A 13,145-nucleotide genomic window follows, 5' to 3' on the forward strand; every position below is an offset into this window, starting at 1 on the left:
ATTCCAAGTCAACTATAGCTATTCATTAAAACAAACCCCACTCAGACCAATGTCTGAATGAACCAATCAATGATCTTCATTAACGTAATTGGAGTCCCAGTACTGATTTACTGAAGTCAACAAGTATTTACTGAGTACCCACTATGTGCAAGTCTTATGTGTAAATTCTTTATTGATAGGAATGCTAGGGGCCTAAAGGGAAAGGCTTAATTCTTTTAAGTGGAAAAAAAAAAAGGTTTCTAATTCAGATTTTTCTCCAATCAAAACTAATCTTCCAACTAATTAGTTTAGAGTAATAAGACCTGATAAGAGTTGTTATTTCTAGATGCTGAGACATATGCTGCTTTAAACACAAAAGACACTAAAAATATACATTTTCCCTGTTTGTTTTTCAAAATGTTTTAAAATTTCAAGTCTGAAATTGAGATGTCAATAGCTTAAAACTATTTTAAAGCTAACTCTATGTTATGTTGTTTAAAGAGAAGCAAAGTTTTCAGAATAAAAAAAGATGATATCTCATTGTCTTCTGCCCTGGTGAGATCATAGGCACAACATTGTGTTCACTTCTGGGTACCATGTTTGTTTGTTTGTTTTTTTAATGTTTTTTTAGCATGCATGGTTCAGTTTATTCAGTTTTTTTTAAAAAAAAACAAAAAAAAAACCCCAAAAAACAAAACATCTTATGTGGTTGTCACAGCAGCTGCCTGGGTCCTCTGGACAGACACCAGAGTGTGAGTCTTCATAAGATGGTCAGTGAATTCCTGATAGGGAGACTTAGTAAACACAGTCTCCTTCCACAGGTCTGGGGTTAGGTAACTGTATGTTTTGGGGATGGCATTGAAGGTAGCTTTAGCAAAGTTGCCCAGAGTGGTAGCACAACCCCTTGCAGAAGTCATCAATTCCAGACATCATCAGGAGCTACTTAGGGACAGGAGCTGTGACAATGCCAGTACCTCAAGGGGTAGGGATCAGGCACACCAAAACAGATCCACAGTGCCCAGTGACCTTGCAGGGTACTGTGTGAGGCTTGCCAATCTTATTCCCCCAGTAGCCAGGTCTCACAGGGACGATGGACAGCTTGGCCAGAATGATAGCACCACGATTAGCTGTGGCTACTTCCTTGGAGCACTTGACACCCAAGTCAACACGGCCATTGTAGTCTCCAATTGCCACAAAAGCCTTGAACCTGGTACGTTGTCCAGCTCTAGTTTGTTTCTGAACAGGCATGATCTTCAGAACCTCATCCTTCAATGAAGACCCCAGGAAGAAATCTATGATCTCAGATTCCTTAATAGGAAGGGAGAAAAGATAGATCTCTTCCAAAGACTTGATGTCCATGTCCTTGATGAGGCAGCCCAGCTTAGTGACAGGAACCAACTCCTTATCCTCAGCCTTTCCTCCTTGGGCTCCGCAGTCTCGGCCCGGTTGAACCGCGGCCCAGACCTTGACCTCGGCCCCCACTGCTGAAGCCACCACAAAGCTCCCTAGGCCTTCAACTCCAGGGTCCCTGGGGCCTCCATCTCCTCCTGCAGCACCTGTGTCATCTGCCATTTGGTGTTTGTTAAAAGTAGAAGCTGGGGGGGGGGAGGGTGGATAGAGCACCGGCCCTGCAGTCAGGAGTACCTGAGTTCAAATCCAGCCTCAGACACTTAACACTTACTAGCTGTGTGACTCTGGGCAAGTCACTTAACCCTAATTGCCTGACTAAAAAAAAAAAATGTAGAAGCGGGTACTGTGTTTTAAAGGATGTTGAATGTCCATTAAAGGTCTACCATATCACATGAGGTGAGGTGAAGAGATGTGAGTATATTTATTCCAAGAGAAGAGAAGATGTATAAGAGAAGATAAGTATGTGTTGGAAGAGTATGAGGGTGAGAGAAGAGGGAGAGTGTGACATAGAATTATTTTTAGATAAAAATAATGTAAACACTATGACATGGAAGATGGATTAGTCTTATTTTTAACTCTAGAAAACAAAACTAAGACCAAGGAATAAGTATTAAGGGGCATCTGACTTCATCTCAATATCAGAATTTGCTAACAAATTGGAAATGTCCAAAAAGGAGAATGAGCTGCTATAGAAGTTGGTGCTCCTCTCCTCTCCTCTCCTCTCCTCTCCTCTCCTCTCCTCTCCTCTCCTCTCCTCTCCTCTCCTCTCCTCTCCTCTCCTCTCCTCTCCTCTCCTCTCCTCTCCTCTCCTCTCCTCTCCTCTCCTCCTTTCCTTTCCTTTCCTTTCCTTTTGGTGGGGCAATGAGAATTAAGTGGCTTGCCCAGGGTCACACAGTTAATAAGTGTCAAGTGTCTGAGGCCAGATTTGAACTCAGGTCCTCCTGAATCCAGGGCCAGTGCTTTATCCACTGTACCACCTAACTGCCCCCTAGTGCTTTTGGTTTTCAATTAAATTCAACAAACATGTATTAATCAGACAACAAGCATTAATTAAGTGATAATTATGAGCCAGGAATTGTGCTAAATACTGGAGGTGCAAAGAAAGGCAAAAACTAGTTCCTGGTCCCGAGGAATTCACAGTCTAATGGTGGAGCCTAATGTACTATGCACGAGACATCATTGTAAGCACTAGAAATACAAAGACAAAAATTAAACATTTCCTGCCCTCAATTAACTTGCATTTTATTGGAGGGATATAATATGTACACAAATAAACATAATTCTAGATAACATGAGGAAGAAGAGATCACTACAAGAAAAACTTCATATAAGAAATGGTGCTAGGCCTGAGGCTTAAGGGAAATAGAGATTTTCTACAGATGAAGAAAGTCTATTTCAGATTTCTGTGTGAATATATCAGGATAGAGGATATAATGTGGAGTTTGGAGAATAGCTAGTAATCTAATTTGACTGGAAATTGGAATTCAGAATGGGAAAGAGTCTCAAAAAGGGGAAGAAAAGTATGCTGGAACCAAATTGTGATGAGCCTTAAAGTCCAAACTAAAGATTTTGTATTTTATCTTAGAACCAATAAAAAGCAGCTGAAGTTTTTTGAACAATAGAATGACAAGAGCAAACCTGTATCTTCGGAAGATTGTTTTGACAGCTTTGTGGAAGATATATTGAGAAAGGGGAGACTAGAAGCATGGAAACCAATTAAAAGGCTGCTACAATAGTCTTGGGTGAGAAGGGATCAGGGCTTGAACTAAGGTCATAGTCCTGTGGCTAGAAAAAAGGAGATAGATGTAAGGCATGCTGCTGTGCTAGAATGGACAATGCAGAACAAATGATGAGGTATAGGGGATGGTAAAGAAGGAAGGTTTTAAAATAACTCAGAAATAACAATCTTAGATGACTAGAAGATGAATATTCTTAACTGGTACAGGGGAATTTGAAAAGGGGACTAATTTGTGAGGGCACGTGAATTCTCTGGAGAGAAGAGGCCAAATTTGATATTGAGTATTCTTGACTCTGGGTCTAGCACTCTATCCTCTGAGCAATGAGCTCTCTAGGATGAAAGGAGGTACAGGAAATAGCAGTGTCACAGAAGTTAAGGAGAGAAAAAGAGAGAGAGAGATAGAGAGAGAGAGAGAATGAGAATCCAGGAGGATTTTTGAAAAGTCTAGGAAGATATGAACAGAGCAACAACCCTCAGATTAAAACATTATTGGTGTGGGGACCAATTTTTAATTGGGGAGTGTTAGCTAAGCGGCTTGCCGCAATATTGGGGCAGGGAAGGAGACCAGTAGCCTCCCTCAAAACAGAACAGGATTTATTTTAACAAGAACAAATTAAAAAAAAAAAAACAACACAAACTGGATCAGTAAGATCAAGGGAAAGGAAGTAAAATGGGGAAAGGGAAATTATACAACCTGAAAAGATACCACCACCCAGGAATCAGTTGAGAACACGCAGCAGAACTCCTGTCATTCCAGCGTCCAGCTAGAATGCCCAATTCTCCTCCCCCGATCCCAGAAAAACCCCACACAGCCCCAGTCAATGGGATGGCTGCTCTGACAGTCACAGGACTGCCCTCACTAGGCTTCCAATTATAATTTTGCCAGGCCAATATAGGCATTGGCGAGTGATGATGGTGCAAGGTGCCAGTGCCATGGCAACGGCTACAACCAGTGGGTGGAGCAACGTGTGGTTTGTGGAGCCCCAGGCCAGTGCTCGCAGAGGCATAAAACCTTCAAATAACAATTCTTTACATTGGTAACCTTAAGGGAAATGTTTGAAGAAGTAGCTTGATGGGCTAGCAAGGTCAAATAAAGCTTTTGTGGTTTTTAAAAATGTTTTTTTATATACTTTTTTCATATTGCTTACATTTTGCCCTGTATCTTCCTTCCTTCATCCTCTTCAAGAGCCATCCTCTATAACATTTTTTTAAAGGAAAAAGAGGGGAAAGTCAGCAAAATCAATCAATCCATCAGAAAACATCTGATGTTATGTGTAATGTTTCACATCCATGCACCCCACTTTTAAAGTCATGGGAGAGAGGTGTCTTCTCATATCCTCTTTACAGCCAAGCTTGATGTTTATAACTTAACCATGTCAGTTTAAATTGCTTTGTGATTGTCATTCTTTCCATTTATATTGTTAAAGTCATTCTGTATATTATTTCCCTGGCTCAATTTATTTCATTTTGTATCAGTTTATAATTTTATTTGCATGTTTCTTTGAATTCATCATGTTTCTAATTTCTTATAACATAAATATTCTAGCACATACATGTTCCATAATTTCTTAAGCCATATGTCAATTAATGGACATCTATTAAATGAAGTTTTTGTGTGTTGGTATGTTCATTTGATCATTTTGTTTCATTATAATAATAGATGAGAATTGAGAATGTAGGCAGCTGGGAAATTAACTTGTAAGGAGAGATTAAGGTGGGGTGCAGGAACAGGGCAAGATTTCAGAAGAGAAGGATGTTTAAGAACCAGGTATTAATACAGGGGTAATCCCTGGCTAGGACAAAGACCATGTCTTCCTTAAAAATTATACTAAAATATAAGATGGGTAAATACTGTCAAATTTTATTTCTGTCCTCCTATGCAAAAAAAAAAAAAAGCAAATCATAGAACTTCTAGGGAAAAAAAAAAACAAAAAACATAGTACCAGTTTATTCGTCCCAAGAACAAGCAGGCACAAATCATGCAGAAACGCCACCAAAGAAGGAGCTTGAAGACTGTCTTTCTGAGAGTATATGTTTTCTTTGCTCACTGGTTACAGGGTGTTATCACTTTCATTAGTATGATACAAATCAACCTAAAAGCAAATACTATAACAAGAATGGACATAATGCAAATAGGTTTAACAATTTCAGTTATAACAAGAATGTAGGAAATAATGATCAGTTTGATGGTTCTACTTAAAGCAAATACTCCGATAAGATTATGTGATTCAAAAAAGGAGTTTGTCAAGGACAAGGATGCCTAGTTTTATAAGGATGGGCACTTACTATCGTAAGGAACGAAATCAGCAGATAGGGACTTATCTGCTCGCTATCTGGGTTCAGTTTGGAGTTCAGTTGGAGGGCATTTTGCTCTTTTTAATCCAGAATCTCATAAAATCCTTTTGGATAATAAGGCAGCTCCATCAAATCCAGGTGGCTTATATATTAACAATACCAAGAAGAAATGTGAGGTATGGAGTAGAAATGTGGGGGAATTCATGATGTTTCAGCTTAATTTTCTTGGTAAAATAGGTGAGATTCTCTGCTATAGGAGATGAGATTGGAAATTAAATTGAGGAAGTTGATGATAACCCAAAAAATTGAAAAAGTCTTTGAAAAAAATAAAGAATAGAAATTCAACCAAGATAATATTATCATGATTTCCCCATAATTAGTGGTTTTCAAATAAAGACTGAATCCTCAGTTATTGAACATGTGTGAATGGGTATTCATCCTTTATTGGGAATTGGATTATATAACCTCTAAGGTAATTTCTGACTCTGAAATGTTAAACCTCTCCAAACTTGTTTTTCTTTAGCTTCATTCAAAACAAACTTGGATATATATTATTCCTGTTATATAACTTACCTTGATTATTCAGAGTTTTACATTTTTGAGCTCTTCTATGGCTTGAGACCCATTCATATTTTTCTTGGAAGCTTTGGATGTAGGAGCCCCCATGTTCTTATCCTCTTCTGAGAGTATACCTCGATCTTCCTTGTCACCAAAAAAGCTTTCTATGCTCTGCACCTTTTTCTGCCTGTTCAACTTGCCAGTCTATTTCTTGATTTTAACTCCTTTTTAAAGTGGGGCACTGCCTTCAGGGTGCACTATCCCAAGCTTCAGGGGGTCCCAGGTGGTAAGATTTAAGTAGAGGCACATTCTTAGCTCACCTGGCCTGTGTTCTGGTCTGTAATAACCTCAGGCTGCTTGCTCTTTAACCCGGAAACAAATCTGGTTCACTTTGGTTACAAACACAGGAGTTCCTGTGCTCCTTCCCCACCTGAGACTGCCACCCAAGACTGTCCTGTATATGATACTGGGAAAAATGTCAGAGTTCCACCTCAGTGCTATCAGAGACCCTCCAACCAGACTGTGAGCTGAGTTAGCTGCAGCTGAAATTGATTCAGAGGCTCTGGAAGTCTTTTTCTCTGGTGTGGCTTGACTGGGGCTGGATCTGTGTCAATGTGGCAGTGGGGTTGGGCTCCCATCCCACCACGGTGCAGCAGAGCCCTCGTGCTGAACTTCTAAGCTCTTCTCTAGCTCATTTTACAGATGAGGAAATTTAGGCAAACAGGGTTAAGTGACTTACCCAAGATTACACAGCTATTAAGTGTCAGAGGCAAGGTTTAAACTCAAGAAGATTCCGCTTCCTGACTCAAGGACTGACACTAAATCCACTGTGCCATCTAGCTGCCCCCAAAAGGATAGGGACTGAGAAAGGGCTGTTGTATTTCGCAATTAAGAGATCAATAGTAACTTAAGAGAGAGTAGTTTCATCTGAATGATGAGTTCCACAGCCAGATTGTAGAGGGTTTAAAAGTAAGTGAGATGAGAGGACATGGAGACATCAATAGCAGCTAGATTTTTCAAAGAGTATAGCCATAAAGGGAAGAAAATATCTGGAATAATGGGAACCACTGAAGGTTTGGTTTTTTGTTTCTTTGTTTTTAAATGGTGGAAATGTGGCCATAATTGTAGGCATCAGGGAAGGATAGTGATTGAAGAAAAGAGAGAGAGAATAATAGGTATAATTTGCTGAAGAAGTCAAAAGGAAATGGGATCAGAGATGATTGTCTTGGCCAAAAGAATAGCTTCATCTGAGTTTGAGTCTCGAAGGGAGGAGATAATGAAGGAAATGAAAATGTCTGAGTGATGTAAGATAAGGAGAAGAAAAAGGGGTGTCTTGATGAATGGCCTCATTTTTTTTTTTGTTTTGAAGAATAAGAACAGCTTCTTAGCAAAGCAGGTGGAATGAGAAGGTGCCCTAAGAAGCTTTAGGAGAAACTAAAAAATTTAGAACAGCTGCTGTGGAGAATTGAATAGAGAATTAAAGAGGAATAGAATGCTTGCCTTGCTACATTGAGGGCCCAGTTGAAATTAGATAACACAAATTTATTATGGGACAAGTCAGCAAAAATGCTGTAATTTAAGAATTTGAGATTCTTTGAGGCTCATTTCAGCAGCATGTGAATTAAAACCAAAGGAGGCAGACTGTGGGAGTAACCTATGGTTGGAACTTGTAAAGGTGTGATCAGTCATTAGGACAAGTGGAAAAGGAAATCGAGAGCAGAGACTTAGAATGTAGTTCATTCACCAAGGGCTTGAGCTTGATGAGAGAGGATAGTGTAGCCAGCGTAGCGGAAGGTAGATCTATGAATGGCCATATCTAATGCTAGTCTATCACTACTGTTTAGTAAAGGAAATATGGCCTAGCAGAGACAGTACAGTACTGTCATAACCACGGCTTTAAGTCTTCTTACAGCTAACATTTGTATAGAGCTTCAAGGCTTGTAGTATTCCATTTGATCCTTACTAGGGATAGAATGTCAGCCCTGATATCAAGAAAACTCAACTTCCTGAGTTCAAATCTGGCCTCAGACACTTACTAGCTGTGTGATCCTTGGCAAGTCACTTAACTCTGTTTGCCTTAGTTTCCTCATTTGTATAACCTAGTTAGAGAAAGAAATGGCAAACCACTCCAGTATCTTTGTCAAGAAAGCCCCACATGGAGTCTCAAAGAGTCAGAAATTACTCCAGTGAAGTAGGTGCTATTATTATAACTCTTTTACAGATAAGGAAAAAGTTTAAGTAAATTCTCCAGGATCCCATGCATACTAAGTGCCTGAGGCAAGATTTAAAGTGCAGGTTTTCCTGATCAAACTAAAGTCCAGCATTCTATCCACTACACAGCCTCCTCAGGAGCCCAGAGTCACCTTCGCATTGTTATGAACCACGAGAGAGATTTTACAAGAGGCTCTTAATTTATGAATTTTCTAATTCTTCCATAGATTCAAAACACTGGCATTTAGATTTTAGCTGTAACATATTTAAGGGCACAGCTTACAAACTTGTATTGATGTAAAGAAAACCCTAAATAAAGATTTTAGTATCTCAGAATCATTTGCTTAAAAGACATAGTGAATAGAGGGCCAGATTCAGATTCAGGAAAAACTGAGTTTAAATTCTGTTTCCTTGATAACTGTGTAAGTATAGGCAAATCACTGAGTTTCTCCAAACTTCTTTTGCACACCTTTATAGGTGCTTTTTATAATGAGGATAATAACACCTGTAGAACTCACCTCACAGGCTTATTGTGAGGCTCAAATGAGGTGATAACTGCACAATACTTTGAAAACCTTTAAGTACTTCTGAAATGTCAGCTTCGTCAGCTTGCCTGTGTTCATTCATCTTCATGGAGTGACAGCCTGTCCTTTCTTAAATTTTCTGTCATGTTAAACAATATAGACCATATGCAACATTATCTGTTATGAGGGAGAACACTGATCAAAATGTCTAAGCCACAGTTGCTAGCCAATGACTAGGGTAGGTAAAAAGCAAAAGGAAAAAGAAGAAATAAAAGATTCTGTACTGAATAAAGAATTGGATTCTTCTCTTGATCAGACTGAAATGTAAATGGAATTCTTCCACAAACCACAGGTGTAAGAGATAAGGGGTAATGCTAAGCTTGTTTTTTTGGTTTGGGTTTGGGTTTTGGTTTGGGGGTGTTGTTTTTGTTTTTTGGGTTTTTTTGTTTTGTTGGGGGGAACACACATTTAAATGACAATCACAAATCCAGTGCTTAACTAGGCAAATACACAATGAAATTCCAAGTGAAGCCTCTGTGACTTCACACTGACAATTCATTTTGGCCTCTTCACCCGCTGGTCTGTTGTGCAGTTCTTGATTGACAGCTGACTTGGAAAACAATGGATGACAAATCTATAATAGGCCTGCCTCTTCCTGGAATCATTTGTTCTGGTCCATTAGGTGATGCTATGTATTTAAGAAAGATCATTCTGGGTGGATTAGTGGCAGCATGCATCGAGTTGCACAAAGAAGTCATTAGCAAGATATGTGATTTGGACCGCCTTCCTCCTTTTCTATGATGTTATATTTCATGTTTGTGTGTGTGTGTGTGTGTATGAAAAATTCTAGTGAGAGCATGAAAAGCATAGGATTGAGCATGGCAGAATAAGCACTGCTATTGTCCTTCAGCCATGAAATAGAACGGAGACAAGCTTGGTGATTAATGTCTGCCAACCCAAAGATATCCTTAATTCTGCCTCCTCTAATCTAGTCTATTGTTTGTTCTTTCCATTGTTGCTCATGATAGGCCTAAATTAATTAAATCAGTAGGGTCTGCCAAGAACATCCATTGGTATGTGAAATATATTTAAGTTGCTTGATTTCATTACGACCTTTCCATGCCTTAGTCTCCCTGGGTCTCAGTTTCCTTATCGGGACAGGGAGAATTGGACTAGATGACCCCTAAGATCCCTTTTTTATCTCTAGAACAGTGATTTTATTGTTCTATTAACAATGGTAGCTGAAAAGTTACGTGTGAGATTAATAAAACTTTATATACATTATCGCTTTTGACCCTACACAACCATTTGAGGTAGGTGCAATTATTATATTCATTTTATAGATGAGGAAATTTAGTCTCTGACAGGTCAAGTGACATGCCCAGGGTCATACTCCCAGTAAGTGTATAAAATAAAATTCCAACCAAGGATTCCTTCTATCCATATACAACACTCTATCTGTTATACTTTACTGCCTCTCACCAGATGATCCTTTTGAGTGACTGACCAAAAGAAACAATTGCCCATGAGGAGCCTCTTACATTTAGCAAGCAGCTCCTCAGATAACATATGTGCATTCAGTGAATAATGGTATCTGTATCAAGTCTTTATGGCTTGGTGGGTACTGACACACACAAGAATTCATGTTTTGCTCTCCTGGGATTCAAAATCCCAGGGAAACTTCCAAGAATGATACATCAACAGAGAAGGATGTTAGTGAAGAAAATCCATGAGATAGTAATTTAGGAATAAGTCCCTTACTCTGGTGAAGGTGGTAGAGTAAAAAGAATACTACACTAGGAACCGGGAGACCTAGTTTCCATTCCTTCTATTCCTAACTCCACCATGAGGATAAGAAACATAACTTTTTCTGCACCTGAATAGCCCCATCTTGAAACTGAAGATGACCATTTCAATTATGAAATTTTATGAAATTATGTTAACAGTAATGAGAAGAGAGTACAAAATAAAAATAACTGTGGTTCTGGCTAACCTGCAAACTCAGTAGGATTTTTGTATTCATATTTGCTATCACTGGTATGGATACAAGTCAAGTAAGTAATGGATCAACAAGTATTTATTGATTTATTCTGTCTTCTATAAGCATGTGTTAGGTACTGGAGATGCAAATGTAATTAGCAAAACAAACCCTATTTAAAAAAGAATTTACATTCTAATGGGGCAAACATCAGTGGTATATATAGGAATATACATAATAAATGCACATATATAGTTATAGACATAATAAATAGTTAAATAAGTACAAAGTTGTTTGAGAAAGAATCACCATTTGTAGGAAACAGGGAAATTTCATGTTGAAGGTTATAGTTGTTGTTTGTCCTTCATTCTCAAAGAGGAAAATGACATCAGGGTAATGTCATGACATGCACTAAATTGGATTAAAATGAAGGAGGGATGTGCAAAGTCACCAACTTCACTCTCTCCTCCAGAGCCATCTGGGTCCAGTGGCAAGATATATATCAGGATGAGTGGAGATGGCCCTGGATGTTTAAGGCAATTGGATTGTTACTTTCCCAGGGTCACAGAGCTAGTAAGTGTCTGAGGTGAGTTTTGAACTCAGGTTCTCCCAACTTCAATGGGATAGAGCCATTGCTCTATCCACTATGCAACCCAGCTCCCTAGGTTATGGTTAACTTGAGTCTTGAAGGAAGAATGTATTCTAGGAATGGGCAAAAGGCAACACATAGAGATAGGAGATGAAAATATCCTATGTGAGGAGCAAAGAAAAAACCAATTTGGCTGGATCACATTTTACAAAATGGGGAATAATATGCAGTTGTAAGAGCCAAATTTATTATGGGGAGAGTTGATTGGGTGGCTCGCTGTAATATTGGGGTTCAGAAAATAATTAGAGACCTCTAGGTCCAAAGTTTCTTCCCTTCCAAACTGCCTTTTTAAGTTATTTCTCCCAGGCTAATAAGAAAGGAGATTAACAGATGACTCTTTTCCACAAACAAACCAGGTTTTATTAATGGGAATAAAATTTACAACAAAGGTGAAGTTACTAAAATCAGGGACAAGGAAATAGGGGAAGAGAAAAATGGATAAGCCCCCTGGCTCTAGCAGAGACTGACCCAAACACCAAACTTGCTTCCAGCTCAGCTAAGTAGAAGAGCTGGCCTCTTCTAATGAGTCACCACCTGGAATCCGTAGTTTCAAGTTTCAGCTGTGCAGTCCCTCTCCAGTATACTCCCAAAGCTCACCAAAGGGAAAGAGCCCTTGCTGGAGCCAGTGTTCTCCCTCTTACTTTCTCTCTCCCTCCCTCAAAAGGGAGGTCCTTCAAGTCAGTTGGCTGAGAGTGGTCCCCTGCTGACACCAGTAGTACACCAACGTCACTCAGGGACAGCCAGGTGTGGCTACAATCTAATCATCCCCAAGTAGGTATTTAGTCAGTTTCTCATTCTCATCCAATTCAAACAATACTAAATCAATCAGGTGGGGCCCCTGGGCATCTGCTAAATTCCATTATTTTATCACACAGTAAATATATAAAGATAAATTGGGGCAATGTTGTAAAGGAAAATTGAAATCAAAATCAATTACTGAAAAATAAGTAGATTGTCTTGGAGGCCACTTATTCTTGTCTCACTAACATGATTACTCTTTTTAATTTATTTTTATTTTTTTAATTCTTTTTTTAATTACATGTAAACAAAAAAATTTAATTTTTTGGTAAGATTTCAATAACTAAATTCTCTCCCTCTCTCCCTCTTTCACCCACTCCTCAATACACTTTAAAAAAAACACCAAGTATATAGACCTTCCCAAATAATAACAAAATAATGATAACAAAATTTGCTTCAGTTGCTTTGTAAGTATTTATGCTGCACATATCAGTAATTGCATCTGTGAAACTATTGTTTCAAGTAATAAATTCCCCCTGTGATTGGTCCCCATGCCATATGTGAAAATCTAATTTTAGGAGGAATCTCAGCCTGTTCAGTCCCCATGGATTTGGCAGAATTGATTTCCAGAGGCAAAAAAATAATTCCCTGTTGTCCCCAAAAGTGACACTGCAAAAAGATATTTATTTCAGGTACTGAACCAGAAGTATAGACAGAGTCTCTGAAAGCAGTTCCACAGGGAGAAATAGTAGAAAGAGGGATCAGTGCAAGAGACCTGAGCTAATGAAAGCTGGGGGTACAAGGTAAAAATCTCATTTCTTTGGAGAAAGCCCTTGTTTCACCTTTCTGGTTTCAGTGACAGAGGCAAGTGATTCAGGACATAGCATCCTTTTTGCACTAACCAAATCCATTTATTCTCTCTCTCTCTCTCTCTCTCTCTCTCTCTCTCTCTCTCTCTCTCTCTCTCTCCCTGTCCATCTCTGTCTCTCTGTGTCTCTGTCTCTGTCTCTCCCTCTCTTTCCCTCCCTCCTGTGGTAAAAAGTTTTAACAATCAGTTACATAATG

At 39.0% G+C, this 13,145-nt stretch overlaps 1 pseudogene; it reads right to left on the minus strand.

Moving 5' to 3' along the window:
- Positions 1-680: 680 nt before the first annotated feature.
- LOC122753354 lies at positions 681-1,566 on the minus strand (annotated as a pseudogene).
- Between the last annotated feature and the right edge of the window lie 11,579 nt (positions 1,567-13,145).

The sequence above is a fragment of the Dromiciops gliroides genome, chromosome 1 (genome assembly GCF_019393635.1).
Source record: "Dromiciops gliroides isolate mDroGli1 chromosome 1, mDroGli1.pri, whole genome shotgun sequence".
NCBI classification, from domain to species: domain Eukaryota; kingdom Metazoa; phylum Chordata; class Mammalia; order Microbiotheria; family Microbiotheriidae; genus Dromiciops; species Dromiciops gliroides.